The sequence below is a fragment of the Macrobrachium nipponense genome, chromosome 2, assembly GCF_015104395.2.
Source record: "Macrobrachium nipponense isolate FS-2020 chromosome 2, ASM1510439v2, whole genome shotgun sequence".
In the NCBI taxonomy this organism is placed as follows: domain Eukaryota; kingdom Metazoa; phylum Arthropoda; class Malacostraca; order Decapoda; family Palaemonidae; genus Macrobrachium; species Macrobrachium nipponense.
Window position 1 is genome coordinate 80,823,567 of NC_087201.1, and position 13,321 is coordinate 80,836,887.

At 46.2% G+C, this 13,321-nt stretch overlaps 1 protein-coding gene across 9 annotated transcripts in view; it reads right to left on the reverse strand.

Moving 5' to 3' along the window:
• The window catches only part of LOC135220710 (endoplasmic reticulum junction formation protein lunapark-A-like), a 249,695-nt gene that overhangs the window by 200,537 nt on the left and 35,837 nt on the right, over positions 1–13,321 (reverse strand). The gene's annotated exons all lie outside the window — the stretch shown is intronic.

Here is a 13,321-nt window from a genome sequence, read left to right on the forward strand (position 1 = left end):
AACTCGCGGCACACGCGACAGGTAGGTCAGGTGACCAGCCCACTCCCACCGCTGGGTGGCGGGAATAGGAACCATTCCCGTTTTCTAACCAGAATTTTTCTCTTCCACCTGTCTCCTGAGGGGAGGCTGGGCGGGCCATTAATCGTATATATCTGCCGGGTAAGTATGTACAAAACTTTATTGTATACTAACAATATCATTTTTGTACATGCAACTTCCCCCGCAGATATATACTTAGCTGATTGACACCCTTGGTGGAGGGCAAGAGACAGTTACATACTAATTATTTATGAATATAAAAACGGGGAAACAACATACGTTGTAGGTATATTAAAAAACAACCTTGGTTCCTACCTGATATGGAAGAAGACTTCATTGATACTGTCTATGTCTTGCCTTGCCATCAGAGTTTCAGAGAGGATGAGACCTGTGACTGATAACCCTTTCGGATCATGCCAATGGGGGCTTACCCGCTTACATGGCAGAGCCTTTTCTTGGATCGTACCAATGGGGGCTGACCCACTTACATGGCAGAACCTTGACCTGTATCATACCAACGGGGGCTAACCCTCTTACATGATAGAGCTTTAGGTAATTAAGACACTACAAGGAGCATAACGACCAATCCCGATCACCTGACCACACTAACATGTTAGAACTACGATTTGAAAGGGGTCAACTCCTGCACCCTCTTTCAATCGACCAATTAAACGCACCAAAAAAACCATTAAAAAACCCTAACCTAATAAAACTAAAAAGGATGGGTTCAGCTCCCTGTCCCAGCAACGAATCCGCAGATACGTACGCTCCTAGAGTAAAGCATTTGTCGTTTTACGTCACTTGAATGTGTCTCAAGTAATGGGATGCAAAGACTGAATTGCATCTCCAAAAAGTTGACTCCACTAGAGTCTGTATCGACAAGTTCTTGTGGAATGCCAAAGAGGTAGCGACTGCTCTTACCTCGTGAGCTTTAACTCTAAGGAGGTCCAGTTGTTCTTCTTTACACGCTAAATGGGCTTCCTTGATTACATCTTTGATGAAGAACGCCTGAGCATTTTTTGAGATCTGTCTTCCGGGATCTCTAACTGAGGACCATAAACTCTCCTTACTCCCATTTAGTTCGTTCTTCCTTTCTAAGTAGAACTTAAGGCTTCTAACTGGGCAAAGAGCCCTTTCTCGCTCTGTACCTACTAGAGACGAAAGTCCTTTTACCTCGAAGGTTCTAGGCCAAGGTTTCGAAGGGTTTTCATTCTTCGCCAAAAACATCGGTTTGAAGGAACAGAACGCCGAGTCGTTCCTGAAGCCAACATTATGTTCTAAGGCTTGTAGTTCGCTTACTCTTTTTGCTGAGGCTAGCGCGACCAAGAATAAAGACTTCCTTGTCAGATCTCTGAACGTAGCCTTACGGGGAGGTTGGTTTCGAATTTGGGGGTCATCAAGTACTTTAGGACCACATCCAAGTTCCAACTAGGTGCTCTAATACTCTGTTCTTTGACGTCTCGAAGGATTTAATCAGATCATGTAAATCTTTGTCTTCCCCAATGTTAAGGCCTCTATGCCTGAAGACTGACGATAGCATACTTTTATAGCCCTTAATTGTAGACTACTAGATTACATTTTTCCTTCAAGTAAAGGAGGAAATCAGCTATATCTGTCACAGAGGTACTGGAAGAGGATATCTTCTGAGTCCTACACCATCTGCGAAACACATCCCACTTCGACTGGTAGACTCGAATAGTAGATGGTCTCCTTGCTCTTGCGATCGCTTTCGCCACTTCTCGAGAAAAACCTCTCGTTCTGACAAGTCCTTCGATAGTCTGAAGGCAGTTAGAGCGAGAGCGGGCCAGGTTTATTTTTGTGATACCATGTCGAAGTGGGGTTGTCTGAGAAGATCGCTCCTGTTTGGGAGAGATCTCGGAAAGTCTACTATCCATCCCAGAATCTCTGTGTACCAGTTTTGCGCTGGCCAGAACGGGGCTATGAGGGTCAGTTTGGCTCCCTCTGCTGCTGCAAACTTCCTTACTACTTCCGATATGATCTTGAACGGAGGAAAAGCATACCCATCTATTCCGGACCAATCGAGGAGAAGGCCGTCCACTGAAATCGCCCTTGGGTCGGCGATCGGGGAGCAGTAACTTTCCAGCCTGCTGTTCCAATGGGTGGCAAAAAGATCTATATTTGATCTCCCCCAGAGGTACCATAGTCTGTTGCATACCTCCTGATGCAACGTCCATTCTGTAGGCAGTACTTGGTCTCTCCTGCTCAGAAGGTCAGGGCTATTACATTTTTGTTTCCCCTTGGAATGAATCTCGTCAGGAGAGTGATTCTTCTCTCTTCTGCCCAAAGCAGTAGTTCTCTTGCCTTTTTGTAAAGGGAGAACGAGTGCGTCCCTCCTTGCTTCTTGATGTAAGCTAAGGTTGTTGTGTTGTTCGAATTGATCTGTAGGACTGAACCTGAGATCTGAGCCTCGAAGTGTATGAGAGACAGGTGAATCGCTGTTAATTCCTTCATATTGATGTGCCAGGACACCTGTTCTCCCCTCCAGGTGCCTGACACTTCTCTCGTCCCTAGAGTGGCTCCCCACCCCGCATCTGAGGCGTCGGAATACAACACTAGCCGAGGGTTCGGAACGTCGATGAAGGGATACTCCTTCGTTGATCCTGCACGGATTCATCCACCAACGAAGGTCCTCCTTTATTTCCTTCGTGATCTGGAAGGAATATGATATTGTTATGATACAATAAAGTTTTATGCATACTTACCTGGCAGGTATATATATAGCTGTATTTTCTGAAGTCCGACAGAATTTAAAAAACTTCCGACACACGCAGTGGTCGGCCAGGTGGTTAGTACCCATTCCCGCCGCTGGGAGGCGGGTATCAGGAACCATTCCCATTTTCTATTCATAATTTTTATTTCCACTGTCCCTGAGGGGAGGTGGGTGGGTACTTGAATATATATATATCTGCCAGTTAAGTATGAACAAACTTTATTGTATCATAACAATATCATTTTGCTCATGAACTTTACCTGTCAGATATATATATAGTTGGAACCCCACCGTTGGAGGTGGGAAGGGACAGAATAGAAGGATTTTGGGAAACAAATGCATGCAGATGATTTACATCTTGGTTCCACCTGTTAGCATAGCCGACTTCGTGATTTACTGTCACCCAAGTCTGCTTCTGCTTTACTAGAGTTGCCAGCGAGGTAGAGACTATAAAGCTGGTGCACTCCAGATGATCTGTCAACGGGGGCGTGACCACAATGTGATAGCTAGACCATATTGACCATACCATGAGGGCTAAGAAGTAAAATAAAATATATATATATAATTATATATATCACCACCTGACCAAACCTAGCAAAAGTTAATGAATGTGTTAACTAAAGCTTCAGAGTTAAGAAGTCGCCGTTGTCAGCGACTCCACAACTAAATTAAGAGCTCTTCCTAACCATTTTCTACAGGATAGGATGAGTAGTACTTCTTGCCCCCAAGATTGTGTCTGCAGACCACGTATGGCCCTAGCGAGCAGCAGATACTCATATGCCATCTTCACATCTCGCAGGGAGTGTGAAGTGAACCCAGAGTTGCTTCGCTAAAATATGGTACTCAGGATGTTGCTGAGTGCCATGCTCTGTTTGAAATGCTTCCGAGGCCGCGCCCTCACCTCGTGAGCATTCAGATAAAAAGATTTCAAATCTTTGTGCAAACACAATGAAGGAGCATTTTTTTTTTTTTTTTTTTTTTTTTTAAATTAAGAACTCCTTAACCCTAAAACCAGGGTGTACTTCGATATGGGCAAGTCTGGTCTTTTTCGGAACACTGCAGATTGCCCGACTGACTTCGACTTTCTTGATTTTAAGTAGATAAAACTTGAGAGACCTGACAGGGCACAGGACTCTCTCTGGCTCCTCCCCACTAACTTGTGCCATCCTTGCTTCCAAGATCCTGGCCCAAGGACAAAAAGGGTTTCCATTCTTAGGCCATAACGAAAGGCCTTAGAGAGCACACCTCCTTGTGTTCTCTAAAGCCAAAAACTTGTGACGATGGCTTAAAATCTCACTAACCCTCTTTGTCGTATCTAGGGTGGTTAGAAGAAGGCCTTCCTGATCACATACAAGAAGTTAACAGGCAGGAGAGGTTCGAATGCTTTGACATCAAGAACTTCAGACTACGTCTAAGTTCCATATTGAAAGCTTCGATCCGGAAAATGCACAGTCTGTACTAAAGTCAGGTGAACGACCAGTTGACCAGTCAGACGAATCAAGGACAGCAAGGCTGTACCCTGAAGACCAAAAGGCACTATTCTTAGCTGAAGGATGAGTGTCTGGACTGCCTGGGCGATTCAATCTAAGCAAACCTTGGGGGTGTATCAACGCAACCCAACGTCGTCCGCAATCAACTTCGTCAATAAGAAACTCAGGGCTACTATATGTCGCCTGATCTCGCACGAGTGTCTGACTCCGAGAAAACAGGCGAGACAAAAAGTAGATGGTGAGCTAGAATCGAGATTCCACAGTCCTCAATGATCGTGAAGGTCTTTGTTGTTTGACAGATGCAAATCTGTCAAACAACATTCTCTGTTGTCTGTTCGCACTGGCAGAATTTTCAAAACTCTCGGCAACCGCTAGACCACTGGTAGTTCAGGTGATCTCCCCCACGGTCCCCGTGGCTCTGGTACTTGGAACTAAGTATTCCCGTTTTATCCCTCGATTTTCTCTGAAACCCTGTCTCCTGAGGGGAGGAGGGTGGGAATTTAATTATATATACCTGCCAGGTAAGTATGCATAAAACTTTATTGTATCATAACAATATCATTTTTATGCATGACACTTACCTGGCAGGTATATATATAGCTGATTGACACATTTGGAGGTGGGTCACAGACAGCAATATCGTCATAATTTTCAAAATTAACTAATTTTTTTAAATTATTTATTAAGTTCCTTACCTGCTAAGGTAGCTGACTTCGTAGGTCCTGCCTCTTAGCCTGCTAAACCTTAGTAGCTCTCAACTAGGATGTGACCTGTTTGTTGAGAAAGCTAACAACAAGGGTCTGACAACTGGACGTGACCAATTTGTTGACAGGAAACCTAGCCCCTCTCTTACCAGGGGCATTCATGGCTAGGATAAGTTAGACCACCTGAACCACACACAAAGCTAACGTAACACATTACACTTCACATACTGAAGAGGAAATAACCCTCTCAGACAACCATAAAAAGAACACCACTTAAATAAAATACCTAGCATGTTAGATAATCTATCGAGACGATTCGTACGGACTTTTGCAATCCTGTAACGAACCTCTAGATGATCGTTACATTCTACGCCTGTTGTTATTAATAGGCTCTTTCTCGTAAAGAAAACTCGAGCAGGGTACCGAGATAAGATACTTCTTAAGATATGAGAGAGCTGTGGAATCAGAGTTGATGTGGACCACTGGTTCCAAAACTCGTTTCGAGGACTGGAGGGACGACCGAATTGCATTTACTTCTTTCAGATTAAGATCCAGGACATCTGAAACACTATCCAGATGTCCGGCACCTCCAACTATCATGACGCCACTGAGAGATGTTCAGAATAATTCCTAGATCTTGAATAATATTTCAGTTTCCCGGTAGTAAAAAACTGTGGTCTGAATTGCAGTCTATTCGGGGACAAACTTCTTCAGGAAGGAAATGGTCCCCAGCAAGCTCATCCATTCCCTCCCCGAGTATGCTTACTTCCCTATAAGGCTGCGCTTTGCCTAAGCAGGAGAGCATATAAAAGTGCAATGTTGCGGTAGACTCGTAGTTCTATACCGTGCGGTAACGAGCACCGAAAGGATTAAGAGATAACTCTGTTGAACATAGTAAGGCAAAACTAATGCAAACGTTATTCATTCACGTAAGAAATCCCCTCAATCTTAGGGCTAAAGTCCGTGATTGTAGGACAGAGATACAGTTAGTCAGTCAATCCCGCAGGAGAGACGTAACCGCCAGCACAGAGATACGGTTAGTCAGTCAACCCCGCAGGAGAGAGAGACGTAACCTACCGCGGCACTAGATAGCAATGTTGAGCATGGCTCGGTTGGAACTTGGACAGTCAGACACAGCAGCAGCCAGCAGCTTACGAACGTCGTCTCTTAACTTTATGTCTGGGTTGCCAGCTACCTATTCTACGAAGAAATAGGTCCGTTATTTTTGAACAAACAGAGACTCTCAAGCTGGTATATTTAAGCGCAAACAGAAAACGCTAAATATCTAGATGCGTTTGTGTCGTCAGAACACTACCATAACAACGGTAAAAGATAAATCGGAAACTCCTGGAAGGCTGCAGGGAGTGACGATTAAATGTCCTTAAAATAGTAGACAATAGACCTCTCGGTTGCCATCCGAAGAGGTAACTACAGCAAGCGTGTATGACTTGAACCAACCAGTATTAAAATAACGCAAGGCAAAAAATTTTATTATATCACAATAAAGTTTGTTCATACTTACCTGGCAGACATATATATAGCTGAATTCGGAAATACAGCTACATACATATCTGACAGGCAAGTTTCATGAACAAAAACTTAGAGAATCGAAGCAGACAGCTCAAGCTTCTTAAGATACTGGACATAAGCGTTCATTGACGTAGTCTACCAGTCTATTTCTTGTACGAGTCTGCGAATGAGGAAGGAGAGCTCTTCCGAACCTTGTCCTTATTCGCTTACGCAATATCAAGTAATGAGATGTTTGTCAATGAGAACTAACCCATTAACGGTACAGAGAGATATTTTGTCAATGAGGGTGGGGAACACCACTTACTTGACAAAAACTAAGTAAGTAAATTGTCAATGGGGGAAAGTCACTGAATTGACAAAACGTAATCCAGGAAGTCGAGCCTTTTATTTTCGATTCCCGTCTCAAACAAGGAAGGGACAAGAATCCTGTTAAGAGACTGGGCTTACGGTAGGTAGAACGACGATGCTCAATCGGCATGGAAGTCTCGACTAGAAACTAACAAAATCTATCATCTGAAAAACCCTTTCAGATGGTCTAAAAAGCTTTAAATTTATTGGCAGTATGGCAAAGGAAGTCCTGTCTTGCCGCTTTCCTGGAAGAGCGTCCTTTTGATGAGTGCCTTTGCAAGAATCCTACTGAACGTTGCCGAAAATCCTGACGTTCAGGACGTCGAGCCATTACATAACCCGTAACTGTCTTATCTCAAAGTCTTGACTGAGGTAGAGAAAACGAGATCTTCCCTTGAGCTTTCCTTGACTCCATCCACCTTTGCGAAAAGCAATATAATATTGACAGAGACCTCTTGAATTCACGAAACCCGAGGTCTTGCTGGGTTTCGAAGACGAAGTTCTGTTCACTTTCTTGAGGCTCAAATCTTAAACAAGAGCTTGAAGAGTTCAACAGAAACATTCTGGTGCGCGCTCGGCGTCCACTGGCGAGGACGCTCGGCGTCCTGCGGTGCGCGCTCGGCGTCCACTGGCGAGGACGCTCGGCGTCCTGGTGCGCGCTCGGCGGCCTGAGTGCGTCATCGGAGCGTCCTGTTCAAGAAGCCGATCGTCCAAATAAGCGTGCAGAAAAGCGTCACGCTCCTGACAGGCGTCAAAACAAGCAAGAGAAACTGCCTTCTTTTTTCCTATTTCTTGGTGGAAAGAAGTACACGTGATCAGGCAACTTTCGCCTTCTTACTTCTCACTGAAACACATAGCGAGGGAGAAGGGACGTGAAGATTCGTCCTCTTCCTATAAAGGATTCTTAGAGGGCGCGAGTCCTTCCGAGAGCTCCAACCCTTGTGCGGGGTGAGGACGCCTCGGAGGACGAGAAGCAATCCTTCAGGATTCGTGCATGTGAAAAACAGCACTTTTGGCAATCCTGGGGATTTTCATCAGAAAACTGCCGAAGGCACGCCAGATCGGTGGGGTTCCCTGTAACCCTCCTTCGGCTTTCGACATGCCCTCTCCCTTGGTTCTGGGAGTTCGACAGAGGTCTAGACCTAGAGGCGTTATAAGGCCGATCTGACGCACCCTCCACTACACAAGGGGCACTGTCACTGCACTTAGCCACTTCACTATTGCTCTCTAAAGCAAGCACTTTCGATTCTAAGTTACGAATCGAAATAGTATAAGAGAAAGGGCAATAACCTCTACAAACACTGTTTTAGGGCCCGAAGGCAACATTACAGGGTTAGGCGTAACAAAAACAGAAGTAGAACTCTTCACAACAATGAAGGACAGCGATCACCTCTCGCAGACATAGTCATAACCCGTAGGCCATACTGACAGCGTTAGGCAAAATAAAGTATACCGGAAAGGTTAGCAGTATCACTACCCTGACTTTCGTAATTGATATTGCGTACATACTAAACAAAACTTTTTCCTTACGGAATTAGACACGTTTACTGATTAATTGCGTACATACGAATCATACTTTTTCCTTACGGAAATAGACATGTTTACTGATTAATTGCGCCCCCCAAGTGCGGAACTACCGAAGCTTTCGGTAGCCACACCCTATCTTTGCAGACAACACCCTCTGAAACTAGCCTAACTAGATTCAGATATCTTATGCAAAAATGAATCAAATTCAAATCAATTTAAGATAGCGTATGCCTAGCCACAAATCCAAGTAAATAAATTAAAAGACAATTAGGATACTTAGCGGCAAATGAAGTTTCCAAAATCCTAAGCCGGATGGTACTGAAAACAGGTGTGTTTTCAGTACCGGCGACAGAAAATTTATGAATAGAAAAATGGGAATGCGGTTCCTGATACCCGCCTCCCAGCGGCGGGAAATGGGTACTAACCACCTGGCCGACCACTGCTTTGTGTGTCGGAAGTTTTTTAAATTCTGTCGGACTTCAGAAAATACAGCTATATATATACCTGCCAGGTAAGTGTCATGCATAAAACGGACAGATTTTGGGATCTCTGATCCCACTGTTCTCTTAGATAGAACTGTAAAAGGCCTTAAGGTGAAGCCATTCCCTAGGAGAAATGAACTGTTCCAAACGAGGGAAAGGGTCCCCAGAAGACTCATCCATTCCCTCGCGGAAAACATTGTTCTTAGTCTTCTAGGAAGGTTTGCTACTTTTTCCAAGCAGCGGTTCTGTCTTTCCTGTGATGGAAATACATGAAAACCCCGAGAATCCATCCGAATCCCCAGATAAACAATGTTCTGCTGGGGAATCATCTGGGATTTCTCGAGGTTTACTAACAGTCCCAAGGACTGTGTTAACTTCAGTGTCAGCTTTAAGTCCTCCAGACATCTGACTCGCGACTGTGCTCGTATCAGCCAGTCGTCTAGATACAAGGATATTCAAATCCCTTCGAGATGAAGCCAGTGAGCCACATTTTTCATCAGTCCTGTGAATACTTGAGGGCTGTTGAGAGTCCGAAGCATAGGGCCCGAAATTGAAATACTCTCCTTGAGCCATAAATTTGAGGTATTTCCTGGAAGACGGGGTGGTATTGGCACGTGGGGAAATAAGCATCCTGCAGGTCCAGGGATACCATCCAGTCCCCTGGACGCAGGGCTGCTAACACCGAGGATGTCATCTCCATTGTGAACTTCCTCTTTGCTACGAACACGTTCAGGGCGCTCACGTCCAGAACTGGCCTCCAACCTCCTGAACTTTTCGGAACCAAGAACAGGCGATTGTAAAACCCCTGAGAAGAGAGATCTTTTACTTCCTCTATGGCTTCCTTGTAAAGCATCTGCTCCACGAGATGTAAAAGGGCTTGTTTCTTGACAGAATCCTTGTAGTTTGCTGTCAACTCCCTTGGAGTTGTAGTCAAGGGAGGTTTTTCCCTGAAGGGGATTAAATATCCTTTCTTTAGGATGGATAGGGACCAGGCATCGGCACCTTTCTGTGCCCAAGTTTCGTAAAAGTTTAGAAGCCTGGCACCCACTTTTGTCTGGAGGACCGCAGTCTCACTGGGTCTTGACGAACGGCCTTCGAGAAGACCTTCCTCTCTTCTCCGATCGTCTACTTCTGAGAGAAGATCTAGGGGCAGACCTTCCCCGAAAGGGCTGCTGGAAGGGAACTTTCTCCTTCTTCGAAACCTGAACAGCAGGTATAGCCTTTTAGCTGACTGGGCCAACAGTCCTGTGTGGCCTTTTCTGATAAGGTCTTCGATATATCCCTCACTATTTCCTGAGGAAAAAGGTGACTAGAGAGGGGCGCGTATAACAGGGAGGATCTCTGCAGAGGCGAAACAGATTTCGTTAAGAAGGAGCTAAACACTGCCCTCTTCTTCAATATACAGGATCCAAAAAGGGATGCCACTTCATTGGAGCCATCCATAACCGCCTTGTCTAGGCAAGTTTAATACGCTGCCCAACTCTTCCATGGTAACGAAGTCTGGTTCTTGAGACTTCTTGGCTAAAGCTCCCAAAGCCCAGTCCATGAAGTTAAAGACTTCGAGAGTCTTGAACAGGCCCTTGATGAGATGATCAACCTCACACATTCCCCAAGAGGCTTTTTCAGAATGCAGAGAGCGTCGTCTTGAAGAATCTACAAGAGCGGAAAAGTCCGCATCTGAGGACGAGGGAGTCCCAGGCCCATTGGCTCCTTGGTGTCATACCACATACCTGGTTTTCCCGTCAGCTTGGAAGGAGGACAAGCGAATACCGTCTTCCCCGCTTCCTTCCTAGATCTGAGCCAGCTCTCGAGGCTCTTCAGAGACTTTCTCATAGAAAGAGTAGGGGTCATCCTGACGAAGGAGGAGGAGGACTTCGACAGTTTCGTGCTAGATAATAAAGATCCAGGAGAAGGGGGGGGGGATCCGACGGGCGTAGCGAGTCTCCAAACACTTGCAACAAAAGAGAAGCAAGTCTCTTATAGTCCGAAACTCCTGCATCTTTGAAGATCTCTTCTTCCGAAACTTCTTCCAAAAGCGATGCAGGCGAAGAGGGCTTTGCCTTTTCAGGAGACCGATCCGGAGAAAGAAGCCTTTTTCTCTCGTGAATCCTATCTGTAGGAGAATCAATGTCCCCTTGTTGGATATCCGAAACCTTGGTTTCATCCTCCTTCCTGCACGAGTCCTGGAGCTTCCCTATACTCGGGCTTCTGCTCTACTCCTTGCGCCTGCTAGGAGAGGCGCTTGCGTCCTGAATCAGACGCCTGTGAGGCGAAGAGCGCCTGCGAGGAGAAAGGAGAACATCCTGTTCCTGGCGCCAAGAAGGAGAGGCGCTTGCGTCCTGGTGAGTGCGCCTGGGCCAAGAAGGAGAGGCGCTTGCGTCCTGGTGAGGATGCCTGGTCCAAGAAGGAGAGGCATTTGCGTCCTGATGAGGACGCCTGGAAGGCGAAATGCGCCTGCGAGGAGAAAGGAGAACTCTTTGTTCCCGTAGTCCAGTAGCGGAGACGCTTGCGTCCTGGTAACTGCGTCTAGCAGGCGAATAGCTCCTTTTCCCTTTGCGTCCATTCGGAGAGGCGCTAGATTCTCTCCTATACCTCCTGGGAGGCGAAGAACACTTGTCAAAATCGAGGTGCCTATTCGGCGATACTCTTGCGTCCTTAGAAGGAATATATAAACGATCCTACGGGACTCCTGAGTCCTGGGTATTTGCCGGGAGGGAGAGGGTTGTTCCTTCGGGAAAAGTCTAGAGGACGAACGAACGCTCCTTCCTTCTTGCGGAGCTCTGAAAAGAGAGGAGCTCTCTTCTCTCCCGGAGCTCTTAGCCGAACGAATTCTCTCACGAGAAATCTGCGAATCAGGCTCCTGATACTTGCCATGAGAGGTGTAATCGCCTCTAGAAAAACTCCTGGGAGAACTCTTGCTCGTAGGGAGTTTCCGATTAGCGATCTTAGAAGGAGAGGACACACGAGTCCTGTCATATCCAACTGAAGAAGGTCTCGCTGGGGACGAAAACCTTTCAGGCGAGGAGCGTCTGCTAACGCCAGGGCGCCTACTCTCTGAGGCTCTCCTAACAGAACTCTTGATGGGAAGAGAAACGTCTTTCTTCCTAGAAGAGCCTTCAGAAAGAACTCCTACTAAGGCAGACAACTGCTGCTGGAGTCCTACCAAGACTTCCTTCGTCTTGTGTGCGAAACCTTCCGGAGAAGAGTCAGGAGATCTCGTAGCTCTCTTATTACGAGCAGGAGAATACTCCGGAAAAGGTTCAGGACTGGAATGCAACGCTTCGTTTGCTGGCGTTTTCCAGGTTCTCTTAAGAGGACACGACTTAGAGGCAGAACTCCATCCTCTTCTTGGGGACGAAGAGTCTGAGTCCGAAAAGCACTTTCATGAGGACGCTTTTGCAGTAGCTGTCCTTGGCAGCCTGGGAAGCGGCTACAGGATCTGCCGAAGGGACGCCTGACCGTTGGGAATACTCTACATCCCCCTTGCGGCTTTCGACATTCCTCCTCCCTTGGTCATGGGAGTCTGAAAGAGGTCTAGGCCTAGGAGCAATGCGGAGTCGGTCAGACGCCCCCTTCACTTCACTGGGGACACTGCACAAATCACTGCACACATCACTGCGCTTACCTGTATCATTCATGCTTGCAGTTGCGATTTCAAGTTGATTATTGAGGCTCTCATTGCAGCCATTTCCGTAGACGCATCTACAGGTTCGCTGCTGGGGGAAGGGGCTGAAACCAAACTATGAGCAGGTGAATTAACAGAAGAGTTAGGAGCTACTTCCTGCTCAATAGAGCAGGATCTACTTGAGCTTCTGATGGAAGCCCTCCTAACTCTATCTTTCTCAAGTTTCCTTACATAAGAAGCCAAGGTCTTCCATTCCACTTCCGTTAAACCCTCACATTCCAGACAGGTGTTAGTTGCAGAACAATCATTCCCCCTACATTTTTTACAGACCGTGTGAGGATCCACCGATGCTTTCGGTAGCCTCACCTTACATTCTTCTTTCGTACACACTCTAAATACAGGTACCACGTCAGACATTTTAAAGAGTATCCAAACCAAAATCCAAAAAACGGTCCACGATAAGCGTATGCCAAAGCCAAAGATCAATGTACATCACCAAAGGTCAAACAGATAATCCTCGGCCAACGAGAAAAGAATTCCAAAGCAGGAGGTACCAACAACGGTGTTGTTGCTACCGGCAACAGAAAAATTCTGGTTAGAAAACGGGAATGGTTCCTATTCCCGCCACCCAGCGGCGGGAGTGGGCTGGTCACCTGACCTACCTGTCGCGTGTGCCGCGAGTTTTGAATTCTGTCGGGACGTCAGAGACTATAGCTAAGTATATATCTGCCGGGGAAGTTGCATGTACAAAACTCTCAACTGCGCATGCAGCAAGATATGTTGTTGTGTGTTTACAAGCAGAGGGAGTGAAGATGTGATAGAGGGCAAATGTTATGTCTTTGACT